The 12930-nt window shown below is 41.7% G+C and overlaps 1 long non-coding RNA gene and 1 pseudogene across 1 annotated transcript; both read left to right on the top strand.

Moving 5' to 3' along the window:
• Window positions 1–7416: 7416 nt before the first annotated feature.
• On the top strand, window positions 7417–11670 carry LOC122054972 (annotated as a pseudogene).
• A 57-nt stretch (window positions 11671–11727) lies between these two features.
• Window positions 11728–12685, top strand: LOC121968398. Its single transcript, XR_006108123.1, has 3 exons — window positions 11728–11796; window positions 11877–11933; window positions 12675–12685. It is a non-coding gene; the product is annotated as an uncharacterized LOC121968398 (long non-coding RNA).
• Window positions 12686–12930: the final 245 nt, after the last annotated feature.

Consider the following 12930-nt stretch of genomic DNA (forward strand, 5'->3'; position numbering starts at 1 on the left):
GCAGAAGCAGCTTTATGCTAAATTCTCAAAGTGCGAGTTCTGGTTAAATCAGGTGGCGTTTTTAGGTCACATTATCTCTAAAGAAGGTATTCAAGTGGATCCAGCCAAAGTGGAAGCGTTCAACAACTGGAGTAGACCCAAGAACGTCAGAGAGATCAGAAGCTTCCTTGGTCTAGCAGGGTACTACAGGAAGTTCGTGGAGGATTTTTCCAGGATAGCTTCTCCGCTAACAGCCCTCACTAGAAAGAACAAGAGATTCGAATGGTCAGATAAATGTGAGCAGAGCTTCCAAGAGCTAAAGAAGAGATTGATCAGTGCTCCCATTCTGTTCCACAGGGCGACAAGAGTTTCGACATCTCATGATGCTTCCAAGATGGGCTTAGGAGTGTGTACTCATGCAAGAAGGAAAAGTCATAGCTTATGCTTCGAGACAACTCAAAGACTATGAGAAGAACTACCCTACTCATGATCTCGAGTGGCAGTTGGCACTTAAACTCCGGCGACATTATTTGTATGGAGTCCAGTGTAGAATTTTCACAGATCATCGAGTCTTAAGTACTTCTTCACTCGGAAGGACTTAAGACAGCGCAGGTGGTTAGAGTTGGTCAAAGATTATGGTGGAAATCCTCTACCATCCGAGCAAAGCTAACAAAGTGGCGGATGCACTCAGAAAATCTAGTGCATCAACGATGTCTTTATCATCACTAGCCCGCCACCGCAGAAGGAGTTGTCGATTTTGGGCTTGAAATTATCGAAGGACGACTCTCTACATTGACCTTAGAGTCTACATTTCTTGTGGAGATCAGAGAAAGCAAGCGAAGATCCGGACATCCGGAAGATCAAGCGGGGATACTGAAAGAAGACAACTCGGAGTTTAGAGTGGCGGATAGCGGAATTCTTTATCGGGAGTCGCATTTGCGTGCCCAATGATGAGGAACTGAGGAAGAAGATCCTAGAGGAAGCTCACAGCACACCATATTCCATGCATCCTGGGTCTTCCAAGATGTACCAAGATGTGAAACAGAGGTTTTGGTGGTCAGGACTCAAAAGAGATGTAGCTAAGTATGTCAGTACCTGCTTGACATGCCAGAGAGTCAAAGCAGAACACCAGAGACCAGGAGGAGTTCTCCAGCCTCTCCCAATACCAGAATGGAAATGGGAAGACATTTCCATGGACTTCATAACAGGTCTCCCAAGAACCACCAGTGGATATGATGCGATATGGGTAATAGTAGACCGATTGACCAAGTCTGCTCACTTCCTAGCCATCAAGGTGTCCCACTCCATAGAGCAGTTGGCCCAGCTATATGTTAAAGAAGTAGTCAGACTTCATGGAGTTCCTAAATCTATCGTTTCTGATAGAGATGGGCGCTTCACCTCACACTTTTGGGAGTGCCTTCAGAATGCACTGGGCACCAAACTCAAGTTCAGCATAGCTTTCCATCCACAGACTGATGGACAGTGAATCAGATTTTAGAAGACATGCTCAGAGCTTGTGCGCTAGATTTCAAAGGAAGTTGGTGCAAGTATTTGTGCTTAGCTGAATTCGCTTACAACAATAGCTATCAGGCTACCATTAAGATGGCACCTTATGAAGCACTATATGGCAGGAAATGCAGATCACCCATATGCTGGCAAGAAGCAGGAGAGAGAAAAGAGATAGAAGCAGAGTTGGGCATTCAGACAGAGGTGATAGATGAGACTACTCAAGCAATCCAGAAAATCAGACAGAGAATTGAGACTGCCCAGAGCAGACAGAAGAGTTATGCTGACACACGCCGTAGGCCATTGGAATTCCAAGTAGGAGATTCAGTTTTCCTCAAGGTCGCTCCTATGAAGGGAGTGATGAGATTTTGCAAGAAGGGCAAATTAAGTCCTCGCTATGTAGGGCCTTACCTGATCATAGAGAGGATTGGGAAAGTAGCTTACAGGCTGGACTTACCACAAGACATGTCAGCAATACACAATGTGTTTCATGTCTCCATGCTAAAGAAGTGTCTCCATGACCCAAGCCAAGTGATTCAGCCTCAGTCAGTGCAGACCTACACAGATAGTGGACAGAGCAGTCAAGAGATTGAGAAATAAAGAAGTACCACTAGTGAAGGTCGTCTGGCAGAACCAGAAGCACGAGGAAGTCACTTGGGAGCGGGAGGACAGTATGAGACAGAAGTATCCAGAAATATTCTAAGTTCGAGGACGAACTTTTTATAAGGTATGGGGAATTGTAACGACCCAATTTTCCCTATTTCGAGTTCTAAAAGTCCATAAAAATATTTGGAAATACTTTTAAAATATTCTAGAGATTTTTAGGAATTTTTAGAGTATTTTTACGTAATTTTTGGAGGTCGTTTAGTATGTTTACAAAAAGAAAGAAGTTTTGACTAAAAATGTGGAAGTTGAGACTCGAACCCAAGACCTCCGGCCGAACTCGACTTAACCGAACGCAACCAACCAACCAAGCTACGAGTGTTTTGTTAATAAGTATGAAGCGAGAAATATATATGTTATAGTTGATAAATAAAACCCTAGTTATAAGAAGAGGACTTAAGTTTCTCCCGTGACCTAAAACTCTCGATTCCTCTCCTCTTCTCACGCGACGGCGCGGCGTCGCTGATTGGGCGAAACAAAAATCGCGTTAGGGCTTTGTCTCTGGCGCCGGCGAAAGGCTCTTTCCAGCCGGTCTTCATCCGTGCGTGACCACCTCGACGAGGAGAGCTTGGAAACACAAAGGAGCCGCCGAGATACGAAGTTCTCCGAACCCTAGAAGCCTTTTTCCTTTCAGTTTGATTCAAGAACGCGTTGTAAGTACTACTCACCTGTGGTAGGAGTTGCTCCGAGTTTCGATTTTCTTCCTTGCTCCGAATTTAGGGTTTCCGATTCCCTTTGTTGCAGATTTTGCTGTGCCGAGTGGATTTATAAGCTAGGGCTTTTATCCTATGCTCGGTTTATCTAGCCGAATTGCTAAGGTTGGTTTGAGTTGTACAGGGTGCTTGCTAAGACTTGTTGATTTCGGTATGAATTGTAGGTTGTTTATTCTGTTCGGATTTTCTTCCTATGGTTTCCGGATCATGCTTTACAGAATAGGGTAGCTAGGGAATCAGCTTTCTTGTTTCTGTTTTGGATTAAGCTGTGTAGAAAAGAGAAGTTGCCTGCTTAAGTTCGGTTATAGCATGCTTAAGGGATTTATTGGCTAGCTGGTTGTGTTCTGTTATAGCATGCATGTCCTGAATTTAGTCCTGTACATGTGCAGATTGATATTCGTTTATATCATTGAAACAAGCGTTATAAGGGTTTTAATTTCAGCAAGTATTAGGGTTTGAAGTTCAGCAAGTATTAGTCTTGTTTGTGTTAATTTGTTGGTTATGAATAAGAATGTTCTTAGCAAATGCAGAATTTAGTTCGAGTACTTTTCATTACCGTTTGGTATTTTTTCTGATGAAGCATGATTAAAGAGATTAGCCTTGTTTTTATGATTTGGAGTTTGCTTGTTGTGCTACTTTTCTAGCACTCTAGTATTTGGTTGTTTGGCATTTCAGTTGCTTAGTTCCTTAGCATTTCAACCTGAAATTCAGAATTTCACAGCTCTATTTTACAGCATGTTTAGTAAGCTTAAAGTAGTTCTCTTTTGCTCCATTTTGTAGCATGATTAGCAAGATCAAATACTTTTCTTTGTGCTTTATTTTATAGCCTGATTAGTAAGCTCAAAGTTGCTTCCTTTTGCTCTATTTTGTAGCATGATTAGTAAGATCAGATTAGCTTACTTTTGCTCTTATCACAGCATGTTTAGAAAGTCCAAGTTAGCTTTCTTTTCCTCTATTTTACAGCATGTTTAGTAAGTCCAAGTTAGTTTTCTTTTGCTCTATCACAGCATGTTTTAAAAGTTACAACTAGCTCTCTTTTGCTCTATTCTAGAGCATGATTATTAAGTTCAGATGTGCTTTCTTTTCCTTTGTTTTACAGCATGTTTAGAAAGTTCAGATTTGCTTTTCTGTTGCTTTGTTTTATAACATGCTTAGAGAGAGTTCAGATTTGCTTTCCTTTATGTTATTTTTTTTATATAGCATGCTTAGTTAGTTGTAATCCTATACTTGTTAGATATATATCTAAAGGATTCTAATAAGCTCTAATAAAGGATTATGAGAAGTATGAGTAAAGAAAAAGACCAAGGTCTAATTAAAAAGAGATAACAAGTAAATTAAAGTAAGAGGCTAGTGCCCGACATCCAAGAGCTTGTCGTTAAACAAATCCAGGTGACCATTTCCGAGGTCTTGGCCCTGGTAGACCGAGGTCTACTCTTTTAGGATTGGTGGCTCGCAACCCCAACCTATTAGGGAACGCGCATGAGTTGGTACTAAGCCTGGGCCCAAAGAAGAAAAGAAGAACAAGAAGAACAAGAAGAAGAAAGTGAAAGAGAAATTAAAAGATTAATTTCTAGCATAAGAAAAGAAAAGAAGAAGAAAGTAAAAGAGAAATTAAAAGATTAATTTCTGGTATAAAGATATAAGAAAATGAAACAAGTTTTATGCTTAGAATCAATAAAAGTTTAGTTCTTTAATTCTAAGCTTACAGTAGTTGTTTCATTACTTTCCTGTCAGTTAGTGAGCATGTTTAGTATTCAGTTTTATTTCTGTATACCATGAGTACATGCAGCTTTGCTTTTAGCATTTCAGTTTTAGTATTGTTGCATTCTTTTTATGCACTTCGATGTTTTTGTGAGATAGATTAGTACTTACTAAGCGTTTTCGCTTATAGATCTTTTGTTTTTTTTCCTCCTACCGCAGATAAAGGAAAAGCTAAGATATGAAAGGAAGGCGACAGGATGGTGGTGGTGATGAAGGTGTGTGATGTCTGGACTGTGGAGAGATCCAGAAGTAGCTGGCAAAATTGTCGAGACTTTCTTTTAGTTCTCTGTTAATGTTATATTAAACTTGGGATTGTAGTTGAGTTTATTTCCGCATGTCTAGCTCGTCTCTTTTATTATTTGTGGAGTGCTGTAGTCATGGCTATTGCTAGAGTAGTTCTTTGTCTTATTGTGATTTCTATTACTGCGTGGTTGTGGAAAATATGTTCCAGCCGTCTGTGGCTGCGTATAATATGTTTGTATTATAGATTTGGTCACCGGTACAGGGGAGATTCTGCCGAAATTTTTTGGTAGGTTTTCCTCTGGGCCGTGATAAATTTAAGTGTCGCTAATAATAGCATAAGTGACACTAGTAAGTAGAGTAGTAGTTAGGTAACGGTCACCCTTAGAGAGTAGTAGTAAGAAGGGTGGGTTGTTACAGAATATTTTTGTTAGAAAATTTCTGAAGTTAAAATTTTTTTTTTTGCTTAAAATTTCTGAAGTTGAAAACTTTGTTAAATTTCTGAAGTTGAAAATTTTGAAAAATATTGCTATATTACCTCGCTCCTTGCCTACGTTAAAAGGTTTTCTACTAAAATTCTGTCTTGAAAAATTAGGTTTTTCAAAACTCGCTCATTTTTTATATATGGCAAAGGGGGAGAGTAGAGAAATTCAAAGAAAGAAATAAAATAGAAATTCAAAGAAAATATTTTAAAGGGAGCCTGTATTATATTAAGGGGGAGCTATGTTTATGCTTATTTTTTATATCACGCTTCTTGTGCTTATATATAACTGCATAATTTTTACTTAACATTGAATTTCGGTTGTCATTATCAAAAATGGGGAGATTGTTGGTGCAGAAGCATCCGACGATCGAACCTTAGTTTTGATAATGGCAAATGATTCAAAGTTAAGTTAGTGTGTGATCTAACATGTTTGAATGAGTATTTCAGGAAAGTCCTAGCTGCGGTTAGGCAGGTGGAAAACCCTAGGGGGTGGTAACCCTAGGTCATAGGGGGTGGTAACCCTATGCGGAAAGTCTTGGCAGGTCGATGGCTTCAGGCAAAAATTCTAGGGGGTGGTAACCCTAGGTGGAAAGTCCTGGTGTCGCGAACCAGGTGAAAGACTGGACTAGCCGGGAAACGGATGTCCAGCAGGAAGTCCGGAAGCGTCGAGTGCTAAGCAAAAGTCCAGTCAATCTGGAGGATCGACTGGCAACAGGTAAATCTCCTGAGTGGAGTAGGTGAGGACGCGTTCCCCGTAGAGGGAACAGAGGCGTCGAATCGACCTAGGATTTCGGTTGGAAATCAGAAGTGACAGTCAGAAGACTGTCAATTCTTCTTTACAATGTTTTATCTTATTCTAACACTGTCTTTCAGGGTATTTTGCTCGGACTAACCTTTGTTTGCAGGTGAGGAACCTGCTGGAAAAAGGCTGTCTGGGCGCCCGGGATGGATCCGGGCGCCCGGAGGTCCGGGCGCCCGGGACACGCCACGTGGAGCATCCTGGTTGGTTGGCCACGTCACACTCCAGGCGCCCGGAAGGGATCCAGGCGCCCGGAACTTCATATAAAAGAAGGGTCGAGGTGCAGCTTCAGCACAACAATCTTCTAAGCAATCTCTCTGCGACAAGCTGCTAACGACTCGATCCAGAAAGTGCTGCAACGACACCCCGACAAACCGGAGCTTCAGATTTAGTTTTTGTTGTCGGTATAATCTGTTTACTGCTTTGAATTGTAATTAGTCTGTAATATTTTTATCGTGCTTATAGTTGTTGCCCACGGAAAGCGATCAAGGATCGCGGGCCTTCGAGTAGGAGTCGCCTTAGGCTCCGAACGAAGTAAATCTCCTTGTCTCTCTGTGTTTGTTATTTCTTCATTCCGCTGCGCTTTTACTCATTTGTTTTACGAATCGAAAGAAATAGCCACGAACGCTATTCACCCCCCCCCTCTAGCGTGGTCTCGATCCAACAACACGTCCATGTGAGCCACACGGTCGTGCCCCTCTCCCACTATGTCGAGGTAGCACAGCGGTGTGAGCCACATGGTCGTGCCCTACTCCAGCAGGAAGGACCTTACACGGTCGTGTGCCATACACGACCATGGCCAGTTTCGTGTCTAGTAAGCCTGCACGGCTGACCATCATCACACGACCTGGACCCTTTAGCAACTCTAGACTTCACCTTAGCTCCGCATCATTTCAAAACATGACTCAACAGTCGAAACAAGTTTAGAGTAGATCTCTAGACTGAGCTGTGTGTATATAACGAAGTCTTTAGAAGGTATGTAAAGGAGTAACGTCCGTGACTTGAGCCGAGGGTTAAGAAGTGCAGTCGTTACAGTATGGTATCAGAGCCAAGTTCCACCCTTCCGTCACACACACATCAAGCATTTATCCTACAGCTCCCAAGTAAGAAAGTATCTGCTTACAACGTTTATGCATTTTATTTTTGTTATGATTAGTAGGAAATGCTTGTTAAGATTCAGCATGCTTATAGATGAAAGTAGTAATTATAATAAGTAGGAATGAGGAGTGGCTGACATATGTTTTCACTGGTTTTGACTTATGATATATAGAATGGCTAGAGGACGACTAGCTATACAGCCGAGGGCTAATGAACCCCAACCAAGGGAAAATGAGCGTGCACCACATCCCAATCTTTTAGAGGTAGTAGCTCAGCTGCAAAGACAAGTGGCTGAACAGCAGCAGGTTATTGCCGCCCTAACTGCTAACCAGCAAGCTTCCCCTATGGTTCCACCAGAAGTCAATATGGTGACACCTCCTATAGCTAAAGTACCATCCGTTACACCTGTAGCCCCAGCGAAAGTGGTGAGGCAAGAAACATACCTCATCCAGTGGAAAAAACTGAAACCAGAGAATTTCTCTGGCACCAATGAACCATGGGATGCTCAAGCATGGTTCAAGACCCTCGAGAGCATAATGGAGCTACTGGACTGGCCGGAAGTAGAAAAAATAAAATGTGCTTCCTTCTATTTTACTGGTGATGTAAGAATGTGGTGGGAACGGGTCAAGGCAAAACAAAAGGTAGATCAAATGACCTGGTCTGACTTTGAGACTAAGTTCTTCGAAGAGTTCTTCCATATGCGAGTCACGAACAAACATCACGATGAGTTTACAGAATTCTGATAAGGAAGTTTATCAGTAGATGAAGCCGTGAAGAAATTCAATAGGTTGGCTCGCCTATGTCCCGAGCTGGTCAGCACTGAAAGAGAAAGGGTAAGACTAATGCTCAAGATGCTGAGTCCAGAAATTGCTCTGAATGTAGCCGGCGAAATTAATATACCGCAGACTGCAGAGGAGCTGATTAGTAGTGCTCTGATCACGGAGCATTATCTGAACAGTATTAAGCAGCTGCAGCCAGTACTGGTGGAGAACAAAGGTCAAGGGAATTCTGGTACTCAGAAACCCCAGAGTCAAGGGTTGACCTGGAAAGGGAACTCCAAGAGGAAGCAGTGGAGTAATAAGAAGGGAGGATCCGTAAATAAGCAACCTAAGTATGCCACATGTTCCACCTGCGGGAAGATGCATCATGGAATCTATCGCAAGTGCACGAGTGGCTGTTATACATGTGGTCAAGAGGGGCATATAGCCAAGAATTGCCCGACCAAGATTAGCCTTCCTCCTGCACAACCTGGGCAATATGGAACCAAGCAGGCATAGCTACACCAGACGCAGGTCGCGTTGGAGGGTCCTCACATTAGCCAAGGTAGACTGGAAGCTCCACCAAGTTCTACAAATGCTCGAGTTTTCTCTCTTACCAGAGAGGAGGTAGCAAATGTCTCCACCGTTATCACAGGTCAGATATGCATTTTTAATCAATATGCAACTGTGCTATTTGATATTGGGGCAACCCATTTGTTTGTCTCCATAGTATTTACTGAAAGAATAGGTATACCCCCGGAAGTCCTAAGTGGACAATTCTTGACGATAATACCCTCAAGAGAGATAATGACATCTACGCACTGGCTGCAAGATGTGCCAGTCATAATTTCAGACAGAGAACTATACAGTGATCTGATCTTGCTGAACATGTCTGATTATGATGTTATTTTTGGGATGGACTTCTTGAGCAAGTATGGTGCTTCCATCGAGTGTCATAAGCGAAGGGTTTTATTCCAACCTGAGACAGAGTCTAAGTTTGAGTTCATTGGAGATTCAAAGAAGAGAACCCAGAAATTTTTATCGGCCATGAAGGCCCAGAAAATGTTAGTTGATGGATGTACTGGATTTCTAGCTCATGTGGTTAATTCCCAGCAAGAAAGAGATCATGAGCTAGAGGAAGTTAGAGTTGTATATGACTACTCAGAAGTGATTCCGGAAGAGTTGCCAGGGTTAGTTCCGGATAGGAAAATTGAATTTGGGATTGAACTCATTCCTGGTACCCATCCAATCTCAAAGGCACCCTACCGAATGGCTCCGGCAGAATTGAAAGAACTTTAGGGACAATTACAGGAGCTACTCGACAAGGGCTTCATTCGCCCTAGTCACTCACCATGGGGAGCTCCAGTGTTGTTCGTAAGGAAGAAGGACGGGTCCATGCGAATGTGCGTGGACTACCGAGCGCTGAATAAAGTGACAATCAAGAATCGGTATCCCTTGCCGAGAATTGATGATCTATTTGATCAGTTAAAGGGGGCCACAGTCTTTTCCAATATAGGCTTGCGGTCCGGATATCATCAAGTGAAATTGAAGGCTGATGATGTACCGAAGACAACATTTCGGACGAGGTATGGACACTACGAGTTTGTAGTCATGCCTTTTGGAGTGACCAATGCTCCAGCTACATTTATGGACATAATGAACAGAGTGTTCAAAGAGTATTTGGATAAGTTTGTGATCGTCTTCATAGATGACATCCTTATCTACTACAGAACCCATGAAGAACATACAGAACATTTGAGGGCAGTGTTACAAATTCTTAAGCGGAGCCAGTTGTATGCAAAGTTCTCTAAGTGCGAGTTCTAGCTTGATCAAGTGTCCTTTCTAGGTCACATTATTTACAAAGATGGGGTTATGATAGACCCGACAAAAATAGAAGCTGTGAGTAACTGGAATAGACCCAAGAATGCCAGTGAAATCAGAAGTTTCCTTGGATTAGCAAGCTATTATAGGAAATTTGTTGAGAACTTCTCAAGGATTGCATCTCCCACTACAACAAAATCCTCATTCAACAACACTGAAACGACAATGGTTTTATGCCAAATCGTTGTTGTTTTGACTTTTAACAACGGTTTTAACAAAAACCGTTGTCTTTTAGCAGTTTTTTTGGCCTACGACAACGGTTTTTAAAAACCGTTGTCTATTTATGTTTTTTTGGGGCTACGACAAAGTTTTTAAAGGCTACGACAACAGTTTTTGAAAACTATTGTCTATGTGCTCTTTTTTGGAGTTACGACAATGATTTTTGAAAACCATTGTCTATTAAGTGATGTTGAATACCGGTGTTTTTTTTCCTTCGCCGTTTTTTCCCCTTCGCCGTTTTTCCCTTTCACCATTTTTTACCGCCGCTTTTTTTCTTTCCCTCTCCCCAAAATTTATTTTCCCACCGCATTCCCCCCTTACCTTCTCTATCCCTAAGCATTTTCGTTCCTCTTTTCTCATAATCTCTCGCTCATTGGAGCCGCGTAGGAGTAGCAACAGCCTGGAAGAGCGATCGCATTTGTCCCCTCCCTCTCTCTCCACCTTTCTCTGCTCCTCCACTACAGCCATCGCGGTGCCACCAGCGGCGGAGCACTAGACGCGTCAGCCTTTTCCGGTGATTCGGATCCACATCCCCATTGCCGATGGTATCGTCACTCTCGTTCTGATCGCTTATTGCGCTGCCGGCGATGTTGTCGTACGTGACCCTGGGGAGGTGGAGGCGGCGCTGGGGCGGAGTCTGACCTTCGTCGAGGACATCTGGTTCCGCTACACCGCATGGATGCCCGACTACCTCCTATTTTACCACAACATCATCTTCCTCTTCGTCATTTTCTCCCTCGCGCCGCTCCCGCTCCCGCTCGCCCTCATCAAACTCGGCTTCCCTGCCTCCGTCTCCTCTTTCAAGATCCAGCCCAAGATCCGCCTCCCACCAACCTCCTTCTTCTAGTGCTATAAGGACGTCATGCGGGTGTTCCTCCTCGTCGTCGGCCCGCTTCAACTCTCCTCCTACCCCCACCATCAAGGTCCCTTCTTGATTCCTTAGGGTTGCACTGCAGTTTGATCTATTTTCTGGGGAGAAAAAACTTCTTTATTAGTTCAATAACAAGTACCTCACTTTTTTTTTTGCATTATTCAATTTGTAATATTTTCTGTTGATCTACTTTTTAATTACATAGCCGGATAAAAGCATCATTGTTTTTCTTTCAACCCACTTTCTTGAAGATTTTTGTTCTATCTTTACTAAAAGAGTTATTTGTAGTTTGTGGGGATAAGGACTGGGCTTCCCTTCCCTCACTGTGGGAAGTGGCTTTGCAACTCTTGTTTTACTTCGTGGTGGAGGACTATGGCAACTACTGGATTCACTGACTAATGCACTACAAATGGGGGTACGAGAAGATACACCGTGCCCACCATGAATTCACAGTGACTATTGGCTTTGCAGCACCCTATGCTCATATTCTCACAGTATATACAACAACAACCAAGCCTTTTCCCACTAAGTGGGGTTGACACAACCATGAACTTGTGCATCATTTTTAGAAAATAGGCATAGAAATAATGCAACTTTCTCATATTCTATTTTTAATTGACTGTGAAAGGTCCTTTTCTTGTCTGCGACATATTCTGAAAGATTCTTTATATGCTTCCTGTACATATCAACAGATATAGTAATGCTGTATTATTTCCAATCACACGACTATAACTTTTCACCATTGGCCCTTGTAGCTTTAAAAGACAAACGATGAGCAATACCGTAGAATTCAAAAAACTGAGCATGCTCTTCAGGTGGCAGAGGTTTGTGTTATAAACAACTATTCTTGAAAATACATTGTTACACAAGCTTATATTTATATAAATCATGGAACCTTCTTTAGGAGGAGCTTCTAAGAGTACAATTGGAAGCAACAGCTAAGTCAAAGGAATTATCACAAGTAAGAAGTCTTAGTAAATCGTAGCAGAGTTAATTCTCAGCATTTGTTTTGCTTACTTGTCTGTCTACATGATGAGTTCAATCAACAAGCTTCTTAACCTGCAATTTACACATGATCTCATCTTTCTTTCTATTGGAATATTTGACACAATTACTTATATTGTTAAGAATATTTTGCTTGAGGGAGATGTCTTCCTGCATGACTAATTGAAAAGTTCAGTCGGGGCTGGATAATATGATTTATGCTTGAAATATGTTAAATTGCTGCTAGATATGATGTCAAGAGTGGATCTTGTACAAGCTCATTGAGTTTGAAGATTGATTGATATCCTGCGAACATATGTGCAAAACCTTTTTCATAATAAAGTGAATTCTTGACAAGACTTCATCTGGGGCTTAATATTATCCTATATTGTTTATTTTTTGTCTCTCCAATTTACCTTTGCATGATAATTCACTTAAATGGAAAAGTGGGCAGCTTTGAGTCTATTCAGATGAAATTTGATTTGGGTTCTTGTGTCAAAAACTGGACATATTTTTTTGTTGTTGGTTTTGTGGCATATCATTGATGTACTGCTTGTGCAAGTATGCATTCTGTGGTACACTGCCATGTCTCACATAAGGCATGGGTTTGGCATTCAGTTATTTAACATTTGTAACTTCTTTTTAGTCAATTTATTCTATATAATAACAAAATGTTATAATTGAGCTGGAGTCAAAATTTTGTGTTTCTTGTTTTTAGGCTCATGGAGCATGGTTTCCTCCTTGGCTTGCTACTCACACCAATTACTATAAGGTGATTGTCTTAGAAATTTAGATGGAGTGTTAGAGAGATACCATATACATGTTAAGAGACTCCAATATGTCTTTGATATGTGCCTTTCAGGAACTCGCAACAACTCACTAGAAGGAGCAAGGATAACCTGTACTAGATGTCTTACTTTAAAAGGTGCTAATTTTTCACCTGTACTATTTTTTTTCAATTGAATTTGTTTGTC

Source organism: Zingiber officinale, chromosome 3B, assembly GCF_018446385.1.
Source record: "Zingiber officinale cultivar Zhangliang chromosome 3B, Zo_v1.1, whole genome shotgun sequence".
NCBI lineage: Eukaryota > Viridiplantae > Streptophyta > Magnoliopsida > Zingiberales > Zingiberaceae > Zingiber > Zingiber officinale.